Genomic DNA, 8,065 nt, shown 5'->3' with positions numbered 1-8,065 from the left:
ATGCGTTGATCTTCCAGTTTTGTTTCGAAGCAGCACTGTACTTGCACTTAATTTGGAAGAAATTGATAAGCATTTATGGATTGGAAGATTGTTTTTTCGCGGTGGTAGCGGCGCCATTATTCTTTGGTGCAGCCGTATGATGAGTGAAATCTCATCCGTCTGGAAGATATATATATATATATATATATATATATATATATGTATGCTCTTTCTGCCAGTGCTACGCCAGAGTTGTAACCAACCCTCCCAATCTAATTTCACAAGCAACCGGCGGTCACCAGTAGGTAGTTAGAGGTAGGACGTAGATTTCATAGAAAAGGAGTTCTTTGATGTGGCTATATTTTTGGGCCCGTTTGGTGAATTTTCATGAAATTTTCCAAACAAAGGCCCTCATTATGACTTTGGCGGTAAATTCCGCTTACCGCCACACTGATGGCCACCAACTTGCCGCCACTGCTGCGGATATCCGTTCACCATATTATGACACACACACACCAATCTGACAGAATTCAGCCACACACACAAATCCGCCAGACCAAAGGTCAGTGATAAAGTGGTGGTAGCAAAACCCACACCGTTATGCCAACAGAACAACGCCCATTAAACCCACGAATCACCATGGCGGACATTCAACGGCTGTAAACCATTGGTGGTACATACCGACGTGCTCAAAATGGACACACACAAACAAAACAACACCACATTGGACAATTCAAACAACACACACCTGACACTCATACACATACCACACCAAACACACCCACACCACTATAAAACACACACCCACATTACCCACAACCCTTTACCATTTCAAACCATTGCCAGCAGAGAGACACCAAGACCACTGAGACAACTAGAGCCACACACTATTCACACGCATCCTACATTATACACCCCAACACATTACTTAACACACCCTCACCAACAAACCTCACATAACACCAATGGCACCACAAAGACACCCCTGTTTCGCAGAGGAGGAGCGAAGGGTCATGGTGGAGGAAATTAACAGGGTAGAGCCACGGTTATTTGGAGCACAGGTGCAGCAGATATCGATAGCTAGGAAGATGGAGCTATGGCGGAGAATCGTGGACAGGGTCAAAGCCGTGGGACAGCACCCAAGAACTAGGGATGACATCAGCAAGAGGTGGAATGACCTACGGGGTAAGGTACAATCCAATGCAGCAAGAAACCAGCTCACCATCCAGAGGAATGGCGGTGGACCCCCTCCTCCTCCCCCACAACTAACAGCATGAGAGAAGCAAGTCTTGGCAATCCTGCATCTTGATGGCCTGGCCGAAGTAGGAGGAGGACTGGACTCTGATAAGTCAACTCTCTACTCCTTCTACCCCCCTGCATGCCATCACATACCCCCACACTCACCCTCACTCCCATTACTCCACCACTTCCCACACACCCCACCATCACATCTCACTCATCCCAATGCCAAGCCCTGCATGCTCTACCAATGCATGGACACCACTCACAGCTCTGCATGGACACTCATCACTAAAGCATGCATACTATAGAGAACAAACCATCTCACCATACACCAAAGTACACAAGTGAAAGCTGCCAGGGCAAATCCAACTAAAGAGGGCAAGCCACGGATGATCAATATGTCAGACACAGAAACCATAACACATCCTTTTCATCCCCACAGGTACCCCAGCCAATGTCACCGGAGAGGAGGTGCCAGCACTATCCAGTCCCCCAACTGAAGAGGCCCACAGTGATGACAGCAACTCTGGTCTTCAGGATCTGGATGACTTACCTGGCCAATCAGGGATCTCTGGACAGCCGGTTACCCATGCCCAGTCACACACCACCACAGAGTCTCCCCTATCAGTAAACACCACCACAGCACTAACCCAGCGTACCCACACCTCTGTCCCCAGGACACGTCAATCAGCAGCGTGTCCACCTCTACAAGGAGCCCAGGCCACACCTCATACCCAAGACAATCAGGGATCTGGGGTCAGTGGCAGTGGGCACACAGTTCAGGAGACAGAGGCACAGGCCAACAGGGAAACTGGGAGGAGTATTGTGTGCCAGGGGGAGGAAGGGCCCAGGGAACCGACTCTCCAGGAGGCACTTGCAAAGATCCTGGGAGCTTATCAACATTCCCAGGACACAATGGGACAGATCCTGAACAATGTGCAGGAGAATAGGCTGCTGCAGGAGGGACAGTACAAGGGGATCAGGGAGGACTTGCAGGCCATCAACACCCTGATCTCCATAGCCAGGGTGCTGGCAGACATGGTCAATATTATGAGGGAGGCAGTCTCACACCAGCAGGCCCCTGCCACTAGCCAGACATCTGAAAAGCCTTCCACTTCCACTGATGCTAGTGGCCAGGAGGCACCGCCACAGGACTCACAGGCCACTAGCACCCCTCCCCCTGCAGAAGGTGAACCACCCCTCAAATGTTCCCTGCGATCCAGACAGGAGCCAGAGACCCTTGCCAATACCCCCGGCCAAGAAATTAAACTCTCCTGATTGTCACCCTTGTGTACCACTCTGTCACTCTGTCCACCTTGAACTGTCATTGTTCCCCTTCTTATGTTCCCTTGGACAATGCACCTGTGCTACAATCATAATGGAACAATACCCTGGACTTTCATCCATCATCACCCCATCCCATTTCACTTGCCCCTCCATATATTAGCACTTCAATAAACACTCTTGGAAAAAAAGAAGTTTGTAGTATGTCATGTATATCAAATATGTATTCATAGAAACAGGTACAAACATTGCAAATCAACTGTACAGAAAATGAGCATAGATTAATGACCTGTATCTGGCTAGAGTGCTCATACCAGGAGTATATGTGAGGTCACAATCCTCTGCAAAATGAATTGCCAGAGGGAACAGTAAGTGGGCATAGAAGTGGGAAATATCAGCATGCCATTGCAACACATATTCAAACAAATGTCATTGAAATGTGAAGTAAAACTGTCCTACCTGTGTGTCATCAGAAGTATTGTCTGATCACAGATGTTCACAGGGTCCACAGCTGGCACACAGACATCTCCAGCCTCCTCCTCCTGCAGGAATGGGACATGGCATCTGAGGGCCAGGTTATGCAACATGTAGCATGCTACCACTATCTGGCAGACCTTCTTTGGTGAGTAGCACAGGGATCCACCTGGTATATGGAGGCACCTGAACCTAGCCTTCAGGAGGCCAAAGGTCCTTTCGATTATCGTTCTGGTGCACCCATGTGCCTCATTATAACATTCTTCTGCCCGTGTCCTGGCATTCCTCACAGGGGTCAGCAGCCATGATAGGTTGGGGTAACCAGAGTCACCTGAAATATTGAGGGACAACATTTAGCCACACACTATCCCATATGGCCCACACCATACCCATACACCAACATATGCTGGGTGGGAACCAGGGCTCACCTTTTAGCCACACCCTGTGCCTCTGTAGTTGGGACATCACATTTGGGATGCTGCTATTCCTCAGGACAAAGGCATCATGCACTGACCCAGGATACTTAGCATTGACGTGGGAGATGTACTGGTCCTCAGAGCACACCATCTGTACATTCATAGAGTGGAAACTCTTCTGATTCCTGAACACCTGTTTATTCTGGTGAGGGGGGAACAAATGCAATATGTGTTCCATCAATAGCCCAAATTATGTTGGGGATATGTCCCATTGCATAGAACTCAGCCTTCACTGTGGCCAAATCTTCAACCTGAGGGAAAACAATGTAGCTGCACATGTGTTTAATCAGGGCAGACAACACTCTGGTCAGCACTATTGAGAACATTGTCTGTGACATTTCTGCTGCCAAGCCCACTGTCATTTGGAAAGAACCAGTTGCCAGGAAATGGGATACAGATAGCACTTGCACAAGAGGGGGGATCCCAGTGGGGTGATGGTTAGCAGATATCCGGTCAGGCTCCAATTGGGCACACAGCTCTGTGATTGGGGCCCTGTCCAGTCTATAGGTGAGGATAATGTGCCTGTCTTCCAGTGTTGCCAAGTCCACCAGGGATCTGTACACGGGGATATGTCTCCACCTCCTATTCACCCGCAGCAGTAGCAATCTAAGGGACACAAGAGTGAGGAGCCAGTCACAAACTGAACAATGGAGCTACAACAGAACTTTGCAACCTGTAAATATATAATGGGTCATTGTGATTTGTCCGGTATGTCCTAATATCTCCTGAGATGCAGCATTATTCCAGGGCCTGCCCCGCCCCCGAAATCGCATCCGCCTGTCCTGTGTGGAGGGACAGGTGGAAGTGAGGTAATTCTGCTGACGTTGTGCGCCATTGCGGGAGGTGGTCGGGAACCGCCGTGCAACTCCTCATTGGTTATAATTGGGCCCCATGGGGTACAGTGGCCAGTGGTGATCTACGCTGGCGGTGACGGTATGCACTGCCGTGGATGTGACCGCCATTTTCTATCATATTTCTCACTTGCTACCAGACCTTCCATAGGAGAGGATCTACACTGCATGTGCTGCTGTGACCTGTGTCTGGAACCTACCATGGCTCCTGTGACCGGGGAAAGGGCCCCAGCCTTCATTTCAGAGGAGTTGGAGAGACTGGTGGATGGGGTCCTACCTCAGTATGGACTGCTGTATGGGCCTCCAGACCAACAGGTGAGTACACCATGAGCACGATGCATGTGGCATGAATGCATGGAGTTGTGTGTGTGAAGGCCTCGTGTAAGGGGGGTTGGTGGATGTCCTCTGCGTGGCGTACAGGTTGTGTGCTGGGCCATGTGTGTGTAAATGGTGATAGAAACGGGTATGGTGGGCCATTTGTGTAACAGACAGGACTGTTTGTCTAAATCTATTTTCCTGTGTGTATTGCCTCTGCAGGTCAGCGCCCATCAAAAGAAGGGTATATGGCGTGCCATCAGCAAGGAGGTGCGGACCCTGGGGGTGTATGGCAGGCGTAGCACCCACTGTTGGAAATGGTGGGAGGACCTGAGACAGTGAGCACGGAAGATGGCAGAGGCCCAGCTGGGGATGGCCTAACAACGAGGAAGGGGTGCCCGTCGAATCCTGACCTCCCAGAGGGCCTGCATCCTGAGCTTGATGGGCACTTGAGGGCATCACAGCAGCCACAAGGGGGTGAGTACAGTGCCCATCATTGCAACTTACACATGATAGGGTGGTATCTGGGTGGGGGATGTGTGTCAGTTGGTGCCCCTAGGCTAGCCCTAACATTGCAGCATAGGTCCCCTGGTGGCCAGGGTTCAGAAGGGAAAATCTTGCAACTTATCTCGTAGGCATCCACTACTGGTCAGGGCTGCGTGGGTCCCAGGTGTGCTGCATTTGGCGGTGTGTGCCCCTCCCCATGCCCTGGCCACTAACTATTTTTCTGGTAGTGCAATGCATATTGTGTAGGGCTGATCCCTGTGTGTGAGGGTGCTGTGTATGCCAACGGTGGTGTTGGTGCAGCCATTGACCAAGTGTATCCATTGTTTCTTCCCCCCCATTTTTGTTTTTCTCATCCTGTCCTTATGTGCATTAGCATCATCTGAAGGATGAGCAGAGGCACCGTCGACGGAGGGAGCTGCATCCCACAGGACCTAGGAGGCAGAGTTCACCGACGGTGAGGGCACCAGTGGGAGGAGGGCGAGGGGAGCACCATGGCGGAGAATGGAGGGGTCAGTTCTGACACAGATACCTCCTCCGATGGAAGCTCCCTGGTGGTGGCGGACATTACCACCCCAGCTACAGCCACCACCTCCCGTACCAGCACCGCCCTCCCAGCAGCCCCTTATTGAGTTGCCCATGTCCACTCACCCAGGAAGGTGGGCATCGAATTCAGGTTCCCCGTACTTATAAAGCCAAATGGGGCGATAAAGCTTTCACCGTGGCTGCTGCCAAAGGTTGGAACTCGCTTCCCTTGATCATTAGGCAAGAGCCCTGCTACTTAAGATTTAGGAAATTGGTTAAAACATGGCTTTTCCCCCGATAGTATTTTTCCTGTACCTTGCTTTGTACTTTTAAATAATTTTCTTTTCTCTCTCTTATCGCCATCTGTTTCTTGGGTGGGTTCCGTCCTCTGTTCTCTCCTTCTGCATTAGCGCTTCGATGTTCTTTGTGAGTCGGAATGCGCTTTATAAATACGTCATACATACATACATACATACATACATACATACATACATCTCCTTCGCCCAGGCACCTCAGGCCCTGCCCCAGTGAGCCCTGCTGCCCTGAGTGAGGAGGCTATTGACCTCCTGAGATCCATCTCTGTAGGGCAGTCAACCATTGTGAATGCCATCCAGGGTCTGGCAGCGCAGATGCAACAATCTAATGCATTCCTGGAGGGCATTCACACTTCCTCTCTGATGGCAGCCATTGTCCCTGTTCCTACTGTCCCCCATTCAACTTCCACTGCCCAGTCCCATTCCCCTCATCCCCTACCTATCCCAAGCACAAATGCAGACGAGCATGCACACAAGACAACACCCAAGAGTGTCACAGGCAAACACAAGCACCACACTTCATCCTACAGGCACTCACACAAACACCATCCAGTTGCAGACACAACAACATCCACTATTTCCACTGTCTCCCCCTCCTCCACTTCCCACCCAGTTACGTCCTCAATCACACCTGCATGCACTACATCATTATCCACTACCAGCATCACCACACAAAGCAGAACACAAACCTCACCGGCAGACATCTCCACAACAGCCATGCACACGTCCCCTGTGTCCTCTCCCACTGTGACTGTCCCCCCCTACAATACACAAACACAAACACTCAGATGCCCAACAGCCATCCACCTCACAACAGCATACAGCCCATGCACCCGCACCCAAAAGCAGCAGACAACACCTTCATCAACCACTCCCTCATTCTCCACTCCTATTCCTTCTCCCTCTTCCCGCCCTAATGTCCCTAAAAATTTTTCCTATCCACCATTGACCTCTTCCCTACCTCTCCCCCCGTGCTGCACGTATGGCCAGGGTAGGAAGAACCCCGCCAAGCACCTCAGCGACACAGTCCACGGGCCCAGTCATCACTGCACCCACTAGTGGTGGAAAGGGATCAAGGCCACATGTCCTGAAGGTACAGGAGCCTGCACCTGCCACCATAAAGGCCAAGGAGCCTGTACGAGCAGGCAGAAAGACCAAGGAGCCTGCCCCAACAGGTAGGTACACCCGGGAGCCTGTACCAGCAGGCAGGAAGACCAAGGAGCCTGCCCCAGTGGGCAGGAAGACCAAGGAGCCTGTACCAGCAGGCAGGAACACCAAGGGGCCTGGACCAGGAACTGTGACAAGCCCACACCACCAACCATGGTTGTGCAGCCATCCGAGGTTGCAGGGGATGGGCAGGAGCCTCCCTCACCAGCAGCACCACCACTGTGCAGCCATCTGAGGTTGCAGGGGACGGGCAGGAGCCTCCCCCCCACAGCAGCACCACCACTGTGCAGCCGTCCGAGGTTGCAGGGGATGGGCAGGAGCCTCCCCCCACCAGGAGCACCACCATTGTGCAGCCATCACTGCCGGTGGACGGTATGTAATCCTGCCTCCATGGGCTGCTGTGAGGCCTTTCCCCTCCACAAACAGTGGGTTAGACACCCACCTAAGAGACTGTGGCCCATCACTCCCCAGGATCAAGCACAGGGCAGGTTGCCCCCTCCAGAACCAGTGGGTGAGACACCCACATGGGAGACTGTGACCTTGCACTCCACAGGACCAAGCACAGGTCATGTTGCTCACTCGAGAGCCAGTGGTCTTGTTACATCTCCCGGCTGAGGTGCCCCTCATCCCCCGTCCCCCTGAGGAGCCTGCCTATTTACCAACTGATGCCCCTGCAGTGTTCTCTCCGTGTTGAAGCAGTTGACATGTGTGGCCTTAGACTTTGGCCTGTGGGCATGTGGCTATGCAAATTATGGGCTGGGCTGTGTCCGTTTTTCTGTACATATGTATATATCTATTATCTTGCCTAACTTATTTGTCATGCTGTGTTGTTCTCATTACATTCACTTTTGCGAAATCATTTTGTCCTTGCATTATTCAGCCAAGTTACGGGGTAAAATTGTTTTTGTAATGCATCTGGCTGTGTGTATGACCT

The sequence above is a fragment of the Pleurodeles waltl genome, chromosome 4_1, assembly GCF_031143425.1.
Source record: "Pleurodeles waltl isolate 20211129_DDA chromosome 4_1, aPleWal1.hap1.20221129, whole genome shotgun sequence".
In the NCBI taxonomy this organism is placed as follows: domain Eukaryota; kingdom Metazoa; phylum Chordata; class Amphibia; order Caudata; family Salamandridae; genus Pleurodeles; species Pleurodeles waltl.
Note: the sequence above shows the minus strand (reverse complement) of the source record.